A 15,548-nucleotide genomic window follows, 5' to 3' on the forward strand; every position below is an offset into this window, starting at 1 on the left:
GTTCTACATTGGCTTCCAGAGTTTCCCAAGTGGAATTAAGCTTCGGTCACCCACAGTGGTAGCTGAATAGATAACACAGGCTTTACTGGCTGCCTTCTCTTCCTGTCTCACTTCCCCACTCCCCTGCCAGCATCTCCTGGGTTATTATCTTTCAAACAAACTGCGTGATCTGGAATCTTGTCTTAGCGTCTGATTCAAAGGGAACCCAAAGTCAAGCATGCTCTATGAATGGGATATTGCTGGGGAGATAGCAGAAGACATCTGGGAGATTCCCTTGCAAAAGCAGAAATTATGGCTATCTCTTGAGCCTGAGCAGTCTATGCAGTTTAGAGTTCTTCTGAGGCAGTTTAGGGACCCTGTGGATGCCATGCACACCTTCAGCCCTGGGAGGGTGGGCTGAGGTGGACCCTAGACAGAAGAGTTCAGAACACAATTAGCACCGTAGACAAAGATCAGGGAGTGTCGGGACAGTTGGATGACTAAAGGACCCACTGTGTTCTCCTGCCATCTCCATCTGGTGTACATTCTCCTCACCAGTCCCTTTTAACTGTCAGATAGGAGGTGAAGGGAGAAAAATGACTAGGAAAACAGAGGCCTTCCCGCATTCTACTCATTCCTTTTATACTCCACTTATTTTTGTTCTCTAAAGTACATTTTTTAGTGTTTCTTTCAGGGAGGACCTGCTAGGAGCAAACTCACAATTTTTATTTGATTACAGATTTATTTACAGGCCAAGCACGGTGGCTCACGCCTGTAATCCTAACACTTCGTGAAGCTGAGGAGAGCAGATCTGAGGTCAGGAGTTCAAGACCTGTCTGGCCAACATGGTGAAACCCCATCTCCACTGAAAATACAAAAATTAGCCAAGCACGGTGGCCTGTGACTAATTCCAGCTACTCAGGAGGCTGAGGCAGGAGAATCGCTTGAACGTGGGAGGTGGAGGCTGCAGTGAGCCAAGATCGCACCACTGCACTCCAGCCTGGGTGACATAGTGAAACTCCATCTCAAAAAAAAAAAAAAAAGAGAGATTTCTTTATAGTTCTCCCTTGGTATCCGCAGGATATTCCAAAACTCCCTGCAGATACCAAAATCTACAGATGTTAAAATGCATTATATAAAATGGCATTGTATTTGCATATAACCTATGCATATCTTCCTTATACTTTAAATAATCTCTTCATTACTTATAATACCTAATACAATATAAATGCTATGTAAATTGTTTTTATACGTATTGTTTTTAATCAGTACTTTTTCTGTTGTATCATTGTGGCTTTTTTTTCCTTAATATTTTCAATCCACGGTTGATTGAATCTATGGATGTGGAACCTGCAAATACAGAGGATGGACTGTATTTTGCCCTTAAACTTGAAAAATAGTTTAACTAGGTTTTGAAGTCTATACTAGTAGTTATTTTCTGTTAGCTTGTGCCTTGTCTTCTGACTTCTCTTGTGGATACTGAGGAGGCTGTTGTTAATCTAGCAATGTCATTCTTTTGTAGATAAGCTTGCTCTCGCTCTCTTGCGCTCTCTCTCTCTCTCTCTCTCTCATTTCTTGATCCAGATAAATTTAATCCCCCTTTTTCCTATCTGGTATTCTATAGTTTTATTTTCATGTGTCTAGCTGTGCCTTTATTTTTATTTCAGGGTTCTTTGTTGCTTGAACCTGAGGAATCATATTTCCTATCAATTCTTTTAAAAATTTCAGCCACTGTCTCTTTGAGAATTGCCATCATCTTATTTTTTTCTATTCTCTTTTAAAATTCTTATTAGGGATATGATAGCTTGTTATTCTACCCTCATGTCTCTTAAGTTTCTCTTAATATTCCCTATTTCCCCTTGGCTCCATCTTCCAATTTACAAACTCTTTCTTTAGCTGTGTCTAAGCAGCTGCTTAACGTCATCCACTGAGTGTTTAAATGGTCCTATTTTTCATTTCTAGAGGTCCTATTTTTCATTTATAGAGGTTCTATTTTGTTTTTCTTCAAATCCATCTGGTCATAGTTGTCGTCTTTGGTTAGCCTCTCTTCTATGGTTTTTATTTTAAACATATTATAATCTTTCAATTGAGCATTTTGTTATCTGAAAGCTACCATGTTTGGAATGAATGCTTACTTTCACTCATGACAGAATGCATCCTTTAGTATTTCATAATTTTTTATTATAAAATTCTTTTAGAGATGGTCTTGTTTTATTCTGTTTTTTCTTCTCTGGGAATTCTGTGCAGCTTGGATCACAGACACATCCCCTCACAGTGGTTTCAATTTTGCTCTTGCCAGGTGCCTTGAAGATAGTCAAGTGTGAACTAAGAAGTCACACTTCTGTGCTGCCTCAGGTCCCTTTCCATCAGCTGAGTCTTGGAACCTTTCCTCACTGCTTGCATGGCACCTTGCACACATCTCCATGGCACCTCACATCACACTCTGTTCTGAAGCTCATGTGTCCCTTTCCTCTATTATTCTGAGAGCTCCTTAATATTCCTCAGGTCTATCACAGAGCTCATAAATATTTGTTGCATGAATGAAGTTGGAGAAGTCAGCCCTCAGAGCCTCACCTTCTTTGAATGGGATGTTATCTTTCATCCTTACCTCATAAGATTGTTGGGATATCATAGACTCTTAGGGTCAAAAGGTGCTGTAATTCAACCCATAGGAGAGCCGCATTAAATGCTTAATTCTCTGCATAAGATAATTAACTAAAAAACCCTCACAAGCTGTGAAGGACCAGCAGAGGTAACTGTGCTTCTCCACTGCACCTGGCAGCTGGTTCACTATAACATTATTGTCTGTCTTTGTGCTCTGTGAGCCGGGAATAGTGCCAATGGAAAAGATCCATCATGTAGCAACAATTTCAAACTTTTCTGAGACCAGAACAAGGCTACACCTGATGATTCCCTTGGGCATACTTTGGGTTTAGGATCCTTCAAAATCAAATGGCAGTGACCAAGAAAGCACCTGTGTCCCTTTTAAATGTCCACTATCTGGTCCTCGTTTTCTAAACTTGACCAAACACTCTTTGAGGAGAGTGACCACAATGTATACGTATTTGTATATTTCTATGGTCAAGTGGGAAGCATGGTGCTAAACAGTAAGTTTGACTGAATTTTGTCTAACCCATTGAATTTCTTTTCTTTTCTTTTTCTTTTTTATTTTTATTTTTGAGATGGATCCTCACTCTGTTGCCCAGGCTGGTCTGCAGTGGTGCAATCTCAGTTCACTGCAACCTCCACCTCCTGGGTTCAAGTGATTCTTGTGCCTCAGCCTCCCAAGTAACTGGGATTACAGGCGCCCACCACGCCCAGCTATTTTTTGTATTTTTAGTGGAAATGGGGTTTCACCATGTTGGCCAGGCTGGTCTTGAACTCCTGACCGCAAGTGATCTGCCCTCCTCGGCCTCCCAAAGTGTTGGGATTACAGGCGTGAGCCACTATGCCCAGCCTTAATTTCAAGTTAAAGCTAGAGTTGCATTTGATGCTCAGTACTCTAAATAAAAAATACATGCTACCTCACAAAACTAGAAATTCTTGATAATGGTAAAGCCGTTTGTGGTTGGGGCTATACTTTTTTTTTCTCTCTCTCTCTCTTAACTCAAGCTTTTCTTTGGTGGGGAAAAAAAGGATGGGGTTTGCTATGGGTTTCAGTGGCTTCAAATAGCTGTCTTCCCCTGCCCCCTAGTGGCTTCATGACAAACTGTGAGAACCTTCGCATTGCTTCTCAAAGACAATTTTCTTCGTTTTACTCATATTCTTACTGTTTTTATTATTGCTTGTGAAAAAGACTTTCTTAAAATTACACAACCTAAAAGTTCCCCATGCTTAACATGAAATAAATTTCTGTCCTTTTTCTAGAAAATATGTGTGCAGGGCCGGGCGCGGTGGCTCACACCTGTAATCCCAGCACTTTGGGAGACCAAATCAGGGGCATCACTTGAGGTTAGGAGTTTGAGACCAGCCTGGCCAACATGGTGAAATCCCGTCTCTACTAAAAATACAAAAAGTAGCCGGGTGTGGTGGTGTGTGCCTGCAATCCCAGCTACTCAGGAGGCTGAGGCAGGAGAATCGTTGGAATCTGGGAGGTGGAGGTTGCAGTGAGCCGAGATCACGCCACTGTACTCCAGCCTGGGCAACAGAGCAAGACTCATCTCAAAAAAAAAAAAAAAGAAAAGAAAAAAAAAAAAAGAAAAAGAAAAGAAAAGAAAAAGGAAAAGGAAATATGTGTACAGTCAGAGGCACTGTCCTAGACATAGAGAACACAGGAGTTAGGAAGCAGTTCCCTCTCATTTCCCATCTGTGGCCATCATAGACGTGTCCCTTCATACTGGCCACCACCCTGGAAGCTCTTGCTCTATGGCTCCAGCTGACCCAACATGAAACGTCCACACCTTTCCCAGGCGCATTCTGCTACCTAGCACCTCCCAAATTAGACCTGCGCCAGCCTTCACATCATTCTCAGCCCCAGCCTCCTGTCCCAGCCAAGAACAGCCCCTTTCTTCCATGTGCCTTGGCTCCTGGGTCCCACCTCCTGCCTGTGCTCTCTGCATAAACACCTGTGGATTAGAATAACCCACTAGAACTGGATCCTAGACGTGAACCCAGCATTTGTTCACAGTGTGTGACCAACACTAACACCAACACCAGTGATTTCTGGTGAAGCACAGACCAGGCAAATCCTGTCTTTATTTGGGCCACTTAACATACTTCACAAACTTCAATAAGCAGATAAATTAACAGAGATTACAGTCATTCTGAGATTTAAACTTGTGCCCTGGAAGATCAGGTACAATCGCCCCATGAACCAAGTTGCTAAGAATTCAAAATATATGATCTATTGAGTTTCTCTGCACCAGCAAGCATAACTAGAAAATGAGTTTTTAAAATGACACCTTTACAACTGCATCAAGAAAACATCAAATACAAATACCTGGGAATAAATCTTACAAAAGATGTTTAAGCCCCCTACCCTGAAAACTACAAAACATCATTGAAAGAAATTAAACATCTAAGTAAACAGGAATTTGCAACATTCATGGAATGAAAGCCTCAAAAGTATAAAAATGTCAATGATTCCAAAATATATTTATAGATTTAAAGTAATCCCCATCAAAATGCCAGAATTTTTTTAAATTGGCAAGTTGATTCTAAAAATTCATGGGGATTTTTTTAAAAAAAATTACTTAAAGAACAACGCTAAAGGAGTTACGCTATCAGATATCAAAGTTTATTACATAACTCCATGTCTGGGTATATACCCCACAACACTGAAAGCAAGGACTTAAACAGATACTTGTACACCCATGTTCACACCAGCATTATTTGCAATAGCAAGAGGTGGAAGCAACCCAAGTGTCTGTAGACAAAATGTGGTGTACACATGCAGTGAAATATCATCCAGCCTTCGAAGCGAAGAAATTCTGACACCTGCTACCACATGGATGAATCTTGAAGACATTATGGTAATTGAAATATGCCAGTCACAAAATGACAAATGTCATATGATTCTCCTTATATGAGGTACCTAGACTAGTCAAGTTTATCAAGACAGAAAGTAGGATGGTGATTGCCAGAGGCTTAGGGGAGAGATACTGGACAGTGTTTGTTTAATGGATACAGAGTTTCAGTTTGGAATGATGAAAAGAGTTCTGGAGATGGAGGGTGGTGATGGTTGCCCAATGATGCAAATGCACTTACTGCCATTGAACTCTATAGGTAAAAATGGTAACAATGGTTAATTTTGCTGTATGCGTTCTACCACAATTTTTTAAAAAAGGACTTGTAAAACTACAGCAATTAAGACAGTGTAATATAGGCATAAGAATAAACCAATGGAACAACATAGAAAGTCTAGACACAGGCTTACACACAAGGTCATCTAATTGATGACAGTAGTGACAATGCAGTAGAATGAGGAAAATCTGGTCATTTAAACAAATGATGTTGGATCAATTGGTTAACCTTGTGCAGACAAAATATGTCTTAACACCTAATGCACACCACACACAGAAATCAATTCTGTGTTGTAGATTTAAATGGAAAAGATCAAATACTAAGCCATCTAGAAGAAAACATAGGGCAATATCTCAAAAGCACTAACCTTAAGAAAACAGATTAGTAAACTAGACTTAACTGAAATAAAAAATTTTGTTTATCAGAAGATCACATTAAGATGAAAGGGCAAGCTTCAGAGCCAGAGAAGATATGTGTACTACACACACTCAACAATGTATAAAATGCCCTGCAAATCAATAAGAAAAAGACAACTCTCAAGACATTGAGACCATCCTGGCCAACATGGTGAAACACCATCTCTACTAAAAACAGAAAAATTAGCTAGGCGTGGTGGTGCATGCCTGTAGTCCCAGCTACTCGGGAGGCTGAGGCAGGAGAATCACTTGGACCCAGGAGGCGGAGGTTGCAGTGAGCCAAGATCATGCCACTGCACTCCAGCCTGGGCGACAGAGTGAGACTCCATCTCAAAAAAAAAAAAAAAAAGACAACTCAACAGAAAAGTGGTCAAAAGACTTGAACAGGGACTGCACATGAGAATATACCCCAGTGACCAATAAATGCATCCAAAGATGGTCAACCTCAAAATTAAACTACAAAAAGACATGGCAACAAAACACAACACACAATACCACCGGTTGATGAGATTTTGGAGCAACTAAAACTCTAATGTACTGTTGAGAGCATAACTTGGTACCGATAGTCCAGAAAAGTGTTTGTCTATGTCTCCTATAGCTGAGAATATGCATACCTTATGGAGCAGAAATTCCACTCCTGGGTAACAATCCAACAGAAATTCAGTATGAATGTGAATAGCAATGGTATTCATAAAAACCCCAAAGCAGAAATTACCCAAATTTCCATTAACAGTAGAATGGATAAATAAATGGTTGCATATCCACAGAATGAAATACTATACAGCAATGAAAAACACAAACTATTTAACACATTACATATGGGTGGATCTCACAAAAAAATGTTAAATAAAAGAAAGGCAAATAAAAAAAGACGATGATCCAATGTATATAGTCCAAAACAGGCAAGAATAGTCTGTAGTGTAGGTGGTGAGGAGGATAGTGGTCCCTTGTAGGGGTGGTGACTAGAGGACACATGAAGGAGGCTTGTGGACATATAGTAACCTTCTTCACCACGATGCAGGCTACACAAGTGTGTGAACTTCATGAAAATTCTTACTGGCAAACGAATAATTTGTGCACTGTTCCCTATGTGTGCTAATTTTCAATAAAAAGTTTACTTTTAAAAGGTATATATTCTATATAATTCAACCCAAAGACCACATATTACTTAATGGAGAAACACTATACATAGTCTCACTAAGAATAATAGAAGAAAGACAAGGTAGCCCATATGTCCATATTCAACACTGTATTGGAGCTATCCATCAATAAATGAAACAAGAGAAAGTAATCAGAGGAATAATAACTGGAAACCAAAAGGTAAAAGTATCTCTGTTTGTTGATGACATGACTATATATCTGGGAAACAAAAAATTAATGGGAAAACTACTACAAGCAATAAAGGAATTCATTACAAATAACAGAAACTTAGCATCCAGAAAACAATAGCTTTTATATATTTAAACAATGATCAATTAGGAGATATGACAATAGATTTATAATATCAAAAATATTTTAAATAAAATAGCTAGACATAAACATAATATGAAATGTGTAAAACCCATATGAGAAAATTATAATATACTCCTGAAGACACCAAAGTATATTTGATGAAAAGACATGTATTTTTTTTAATAGACTCACTATCTTAAAAATGTTGACTCTCCCTAATTTATGTATAAAATCAATGTGGTATTGGGGTTTGTTTTTATTTTTCTTTTTTCCTAGAGCTAGCCAAGTTGATTATAAAGATAACTATACATATACATATGTATACATATACATATTCATATGTCATACTATGAAGGTAATGTCTCAAATCAGTAAAGAAAGAAAACAATTTTTAATAAATGATGTTTGAACAATTGAATAACTATATGGGAAAAGATACAATTGAATCTGCTTATCACACTATACTACAGGATAAATACCAGAGTGAGCCACACAAATCCCAGAGGAAAACATGGGTAGGTTACTCTATTACCAGGAAGCAGCAACATGTCTCAAAATCCAGAATCAGTGAAAGATATTTATAAACTTGACTATATTTAAAAAAAACCTTTTACATAGCAATAAACAACATAAGCATGGACATTCACAGAATAATGAAAGAATATAAACAACTCTATGCCCCAAATTTGATAACTTGGATGAAACAGACCAATTCCTTGAAAGACACAATCTACCAAAACTCATACAAAGAGAAACAGACAATCTGAATAGGCCTATATCTATTAAAGAAATTGTATAGTAATTAAGGATGTTCCAAACAAAAAGCACCAAGCCCAGATGGATTTGCTGGTGAATTCTACCAGACATTTAAGGAAGAAATTACACCAATTCCTTGCAATCTCTTCCAGAAAACAGAAGCAGAGGGAACACTTCCTAATTCATTCTGAGGCCAGCACTACCAGCATACTATAGCTAGAAAAATATTACAAGAAGAGAAAACTACAGACCAATGTTTTTCATGAATGTAGATGCAATAATTCTTAGCAAAATAACAAATCAAATCCAACAATGTATAAAAAGAATTATACACCACAACTAAGTGGGGTTTATTCCAGGTATGCAAATCTGGTTCAACATTTGAAAATCAATTAATATATCACATTAAGAGCCTAAAGAAAAAAATCACATAATCACATCAATAGATGCAGAAAAGCCATTTGACAAATCCAACATCCATTCATGATAAAAACTCACAAGAAACTAGAAATAGAGGGAAACTTCCTCCATTTGATAAAGAACATCTATAAAAACCTACAGTTAAAATCATACTTGATGAGAAACTAGATGCTCTCCCACTAAGATCAGCAACAAGGCAAGGATTTCTGCTTTCCCTACCTCTAACCAACATACTGGAAGTCCTAAATAATGCAATAAGACAAGAAAAGGATATACACGATATGCAGATTGGAAAGGAAGAAATAAAACCAACTTTGCTTGCAAATGACATGTTCATCTATGTAGAAAATCCCAAAGAACTGACAATAAAATTCCATGAACGAATAAGTGATTACAGCAAGTTTTCAGGATACAAGGTTCGTATACAAAAGTCTATTGCTTTCCTATATACCAGTAATTAACAAGTGAAATCTGAAATTAAAAACACAACACTACTTACATTAGCACCCCCAAAATTAGTTAGGTATACATCTAACAAAGTATGCACAAAACCTGTAAGAGAAACACTACAAAACCTCAATGAAATAAATCAAAGGATAGCTAAATAAATGGAGATATATTCCATGTGCATAAATACAAAGACTTAGTATTATTAAAATGTCAATTATTTGCACCGTTACTTATAGGTCCAATGCAATTCCAATCAAAATTACAGAAAATTATGTTACGGCTATCAACAAACTGATTCTAAAGTTTATATGGAAAGGCAAAAGACCTCGAATAGCCAAAAGAATATTGAAGAAGAACAAAGTCAGAGGACACTACCCAGCTTCAAGACTTACAACAAAGCTACAGTAATCATTACAAGGTGGTATTGGTAAAAGAACAGACAAATCAATCAATGGAAAAGAATGGAGAGTCTAGAAATAGACCTACATAAATCTAGTCAACTAATCTTTGACAAAGGAGTAAGAGAAATTCAATGGGATAAAAATAGCCTTTTCAACAAATAATACTAGAACAAGTGGTTATTCACATGCAAAAAAAAAAAAAAAAAAAAAGAATTTAGACATTGACTTTACACCTTTCACTAAAACTAATTCAAAATGGATCATAGACCTAAATATAAAATGCAAAAATATAAAGCTTCTTATAGATTAAATAGGAGAAAACCTAGGTAAATTTGGGCTTGGCAATTATCTTTTAGCTTCAACACTAAAAGCCAATCTATAGGAGAAAAATTTGATAAGGTGGACTTTATTAAAATTTAAAACTTCTGTGAAAGACACGTCAAGAGAATGAGAAGATAAGCCACAGCCTGGTAGAAAATATTTGTAAAATAAATAAATATAGAACTTATACCCAAAATATACCAAAAAAACTCCTTAAAACTCAACAATAGGAAAACAACGAAATAAGTGGGTACCTCACCAAAGAAGATATAGATGGCAAATAAACATATTAAAATATGCATAATATTATATAGAATTAGAAAATAGCAAAATAAAATGGGATACTACTACATATCTATTAGAATAGCTAAAACCAAAAACACTGACAGCATCAAATGCCGATGAGAATGTGGAGCAACAGGAGCTCTCATTCACTGCTGGTGACGATGCAAAAGGGTCCAGCCACTTTGGAAGACAGTTCCACAGTTTCTTACAAAGCTAAACATATTCTTACAATATGATCTGGCAATCATGCTCCTTGGTGTTTATCCAAATGAGTTTAAAACTTACATTCACACAAAAACCTGCACATGGATGTTTATAGGAGTTTTATTCATAATGGCCAGAATGTGGAAGCAGCCTACATATCCCTCGGTAGGTGAACAGATAAGTAAATGTCATACATTACATATAATGGAATATTATTCAGAAATAAAAATAATGAGCTATCAAGCTACGAAAAGACATGCAGGAAGCTTAATTGCATATTGCTGAGGGAAGGAAACCAGTCAGAAAATATTTCCGACAAATGTCATCTATATGACATCCTGGAAAATGCAAAACTATAGAGACTGTAAAAATATCAGTGGTTTCCAGAGGGTTGGGGCAAGGGAGGGAGGAAGAGAGCGATGAACAGTTGGAGCCCAGGAGAGGTTTAGGACAATGAAACGATTCCACACGACACGGTAACGGTGGATACATGACATTATGCATTTGTCAAAATGCATAGAATTGTTCAAGACAAAGAGTGAACCCTAATATAAACTATGGACGTCAGTTGATCATAATGTCAATATTGGTTCCTCAGCTGTAACATATGTACAATTTGTAAGATGCTGATAATAAGGGAAGCTGTGTATAGGGAGAAGAGGGGGTATTTGGGAACTCTGTACTTTCTGGGCAATTTTTTCTGTAAACCTAAAACTGTTCTTAAAAAGAGTCTATTAATTAAAAAGAACGACAACATAGCGAAGTCAAAAGACTGGAAAAAATATCTGCAATTTGTATTACAGACAAAAGACTAATTTCCTGAATGTATAAAGAGCCAGAAAATTGAAGAGCCAACAACTTGAATGAAAAAAACGATAAAAGACACAACAGATAATTCACCAAAAAAGAATGCAAATGACCCTTAAAGGTATGAACAAATATGAAATTCCACTCATAAGAGAAATGCAAATTAAAGCCATACTGAGGTGCCATTCTCACCTATCAGATTGGCAAATATTCACAACTGTGATAAGCATTCTGTGATCAGGGTGGAGGGAACAGGCACCTTCGTATATTGCCGTTAAGAATGTAAAACAGCACGACCTTTGTGAAAGGGAATTTGGCAATATCTACAAAAATTGCATATGCTTTACCCTTTGACTCGGTAAATTCACTTCTAGAAATTCATCCCAAGGAAATACCAGAAAAAAAAAAAAAAAAAAAAAGCAAAATGTCCAGGTGCAGTGACTCATGCCTGTAATCCCAGCACTTTGGGAAGCCAAGGTGGGAGGACTGCTTGACCCCAGGAGTTCAAGACCAGCCTGGGCAACATATTGAGACCCTGTCTCTATAAAAAGTTAAAATTTAGCTCGGCGTGGTGGCACATACCTGTAGTCCCAGCTACTCGGGAGGCTGAGGTGGGAGGTTCCCTTGAGCCCAGGAGCTCCAGGCTGCAATGAGCCATGACTGTGCCACTGCACTCCAGCCTGGGCAACAGGGGGAGACCCTGCCTCAAAAAAAAAGAAAAAAAATAATTAAAGAAAACTAGTAACAATGGTTAGCAAGAACAGAAACTAGACTGCTTGAGATTACCTTCTTACAGGTTTAACTTTGGGCCATATAACTGTTTACATAGCTAAAAAAATTATTAACAAGCATCCCTTTTTCCTGGTTCCAGGTCACTGCACAAGGCTGCAAGAAACCTCCTTACACGTATGTCCTCAAATGCTGGGGCTTTCATTTCTACAGGATGGAACCCTAAGAGAGGAATTGTTGAAGAAGTCATGCATTTTTCTTTAATTATGGAAATCATCAAGCATGCAGAAATAGAAGGAAATGTATAATGAACCTAATGTATATTAATCAGCTGGCAGAGTCCCACAGAGAAAGAATGACTTTTGTGGCCTTTAGAGGCAGTATCTTGACTGTACATACTTGGCGGAATATGCCCTCAGGACAAGAAAGAACAGCAAAATAATTTAAAACCGGCCACAGGAGCCAAAACTTAAGAGGGCTCCCACTGATGTGAGCTGGACCAATTTGAGTATGTTAAAAAAAAATAATGAATGCAATGTATTGAAATACATAAAATACACAAATCCATGAATTAATTATACTAAAAAAATTTGGTCACCATTGGAGAACACTAGGGCATCAGTTCATTATTCTGAAAACTGATATAGAAAAAGAAGCCAACACTTATTCTGCCTTTCCTGAACAAATCATATTTCAGGGCAACCAAGCAGTTCATAAAGTTTGCTTTTATCCAAGAATTCCAGCTAATAATTTCAGAAGGAATGGCAGAGCTAGAAGCCGCCATTGTGTAACGTCCCTCGGAATAATGGACCTAGGCTGCATTATGAGCGGAAGGTGAAAGCACTCGGCGAAAGGTTGATAGGAATTTTATCTTGGACTGATCAGACTGACATACTCTGAAGCTGCTGACCAATATTTGGGATTCCCCAGATGTGCATGTGCTAATTACCTATATGAACATACAGGCCATGGGAATATGTGAATATTGGAAAGTGGAGAAGTGTACAATACAACACGTGGTTAATGTAGATCACCGGGAGTGGGAGTTTGGATGGTTCAATCCTGTCTGTGTAACGCTACATGTGCTTATGTGTGCTGAAACAGAGGCGAGAAAGGAGGGTCACCGAAGCTGTTAGGGTCGTCTTTGCTCAGATAGTTCCACCCCTGAGAAGCCTCCCCTCCCGTGCTCTCTGGCACAGAGCTCACGCCCCTTGGCCGTGCTGAATCATGAGGTGGTCTTACCGTAGGAGGACAGGATGCCAATACACACGAGGGCTTGGTGCAGTAGGTGTGTGCAGGATTGTGCTACACACCCTGGTTCACTGGGACCTGGCACCACGCATAGGCCTTGCAGAGAAGGTAATCCCAGACAGACCCACCGCAGAGGAAGCCAGACAGGAAAATGGGATGGGATTCCCACTGTGTCAGCCCAGCCGAGGTCAACCACAAATGCCTCTTCAGGGTCTACTGGAAACTATCCATGATATAAAGGTGCATTCTTATCACACTTGCTGTCAGCTGTTGAGTGCACCAAAACTCTCTCATTGTAAGGAGGGCTAGAGACGAAAAGCTTCGGGTATCCCATCATGCAGAGATGGTACAAGGTTCAGATCTACTTACACCTGCCTTCAGAACTTAATGATTTGGTGAGATGATAAATAGGTAAGAGCTTCATAAACTGCAGGGCACTCTACAAATACTGGCACCTCTATTATAAAATGCCTTTAACTTTTAACTTGATGAAAGAAATTAGTGTGACTCAGAATCTGGTGCTTTCCTAACATGTCAATCTCTAAACTCAAAACGCTGTCATTTTAGATAGTTCTCGCTCTGAAACTGGATTTAAATGAATAGGAAATCAAGCCTGAAGGGGAACAGTGCACGGGGAGACAAGACCACGGCAAGGGACCTCTGTGTTCCTCCGAGACACTGAAATGGGAAGTGATTAACCTTTGGATAGTCTGCAGGGTGACTTGGTATTTGACCACACTGCTGAGGTTAACAAGTTTGCCGCCTGTGGAAGAGCCAGGCCGGTGAGGGAGACACTGTCTGCTGAGGGATTGGGGAGGGGGGGTGTGCTGGCAGCGGGGGGCACCTGGAGCTCCCCCAACCCCTGCCTCATCCTCTAAGTCACCCACAGGGTCCCCCAATGCCCCCGCTTGGTGTCCTGCCAGAAGCACATGCTGGGCCCGGCCCTGGCCACCCCCACTCCTGCTGGCGGCCACAGTGGGTGCCTCAGGGGCTGCTGTCCTGTCCTGTTGCTGCCTTTGTCCATAGATGCAGAAATTCTGAGAGGGAGCAGCTCCTGTGCAGGAACGAGGCCTACGCTAAGGCCAGTGCCTCGGTGACACTGTGACACAGAGCCGCGCAGGGCCCTGTCCTCCTCTCCGCAGGCTGTAGAGATGGCGGCATTGGTCAGAACCTGCTCTTCTGCGAACCGCCAGTGCCCTGGTTTCAGCTTTGTGTTCAACAGAGTCCTTGGGTCCTTTCTTCAGCAAGAGCTGGCAAAAAGGACTCTCCGTTTCTCCTCTGGTCCTTTACCCACTGTCATCTTCTACCCTGGCAGGACAACAGACTCACCAGGGACCTGAGGAAATACTCACATTGGCCCCACCCCACGCCAATGAAACTGGGGTCTCGGGTAAGGCCCTGGCAGCAGCATTCTTCAGAATTCTGCATCAGCAGATTCCAAGGTACAGCTGGGGAAAGCCAGCGGCCCTAACCATGCCCAGCCCCTCAGTGCCCCGGGACTTGGGGGCAGCCTGTAGGTCCCAGAGGGCCCACTCCAGTCACAGTCACTTCCTCATGCTGCCTTATCAGCCCTGATTGGTCCCTCCTAGCCCGTGATTCAGCCCCCTCTCCACTGGGGAAAGAGAGCTCCCACCCCAGCTCTAGACCCAGCGTCGCCCCGGCCCCACCTTCTGTCCCTCCTGTGCTGTGGTCCTGGAGCCTCAGCAGACACTGGTGCAGTCAAGACACAGCTGAGCCCTGCTCCTCTCCTTGGCTCTTCCCTGGGTCTCACCCTCCTGGCCCCGGGTCTCCACCTTAACTTGGAAATGTGTACCTTCCCCTCTCTCAAGTAACTTGGATTGCCCGGCTTCCAAGTGTCTTCAGCAGTGCTGGCTGGAGGAACACAAAGGCTCTCAAGGGCGGGCCCTGCCTCACTCCCTCTGGCCCATCGGTGCCCAGCACTGCTACGCATGCTGGTGTCCACGTGTGCTTCCCCAGGACACCCGACTTTTCATGCACCTCTGTTCTTTCTAAAATCTGAGAAGCCTCATTCACTGTCTTCCTTCCAAATCTCCTGAGTGTCTGGGGGCTGGGCCATGCCAGGGGGTGCTGGGGGCTGCACAAACTCTGGCCACACTGGCCTTCTCCAGGGAAAGGTTCAGGTATTAAGGAGTTTTATGCCAGGCCCAAGCATCTCCCTGGGGATCAGAGTGACATCTTCAGCAAGCCCTAGCTGTGCTGCACTCTGAGACTCCCCTTTTTTTTCCATCATCTTCCCTGCAAATACTTCATACCTGTCCAAGAGGATTAGAGCTGTTGGTTGGGGCACTTCCTGCCCAGCTTCCTTGCTGACCCC

The sequence above is a fragment of the Macaca thibetana genome, chromosome 18 (assembly GCF_024542745.1).
Source record: "Macaca thibetana thibetana isolate TM-01 chromosome 18, ASM2454274v1, whole genome shotgun sequence".
NCBI lineage: Eukaryota > Metazoa > Chordata > Mammalia > Primates > Cercopithecidae > Macaca > Macaca thibetana.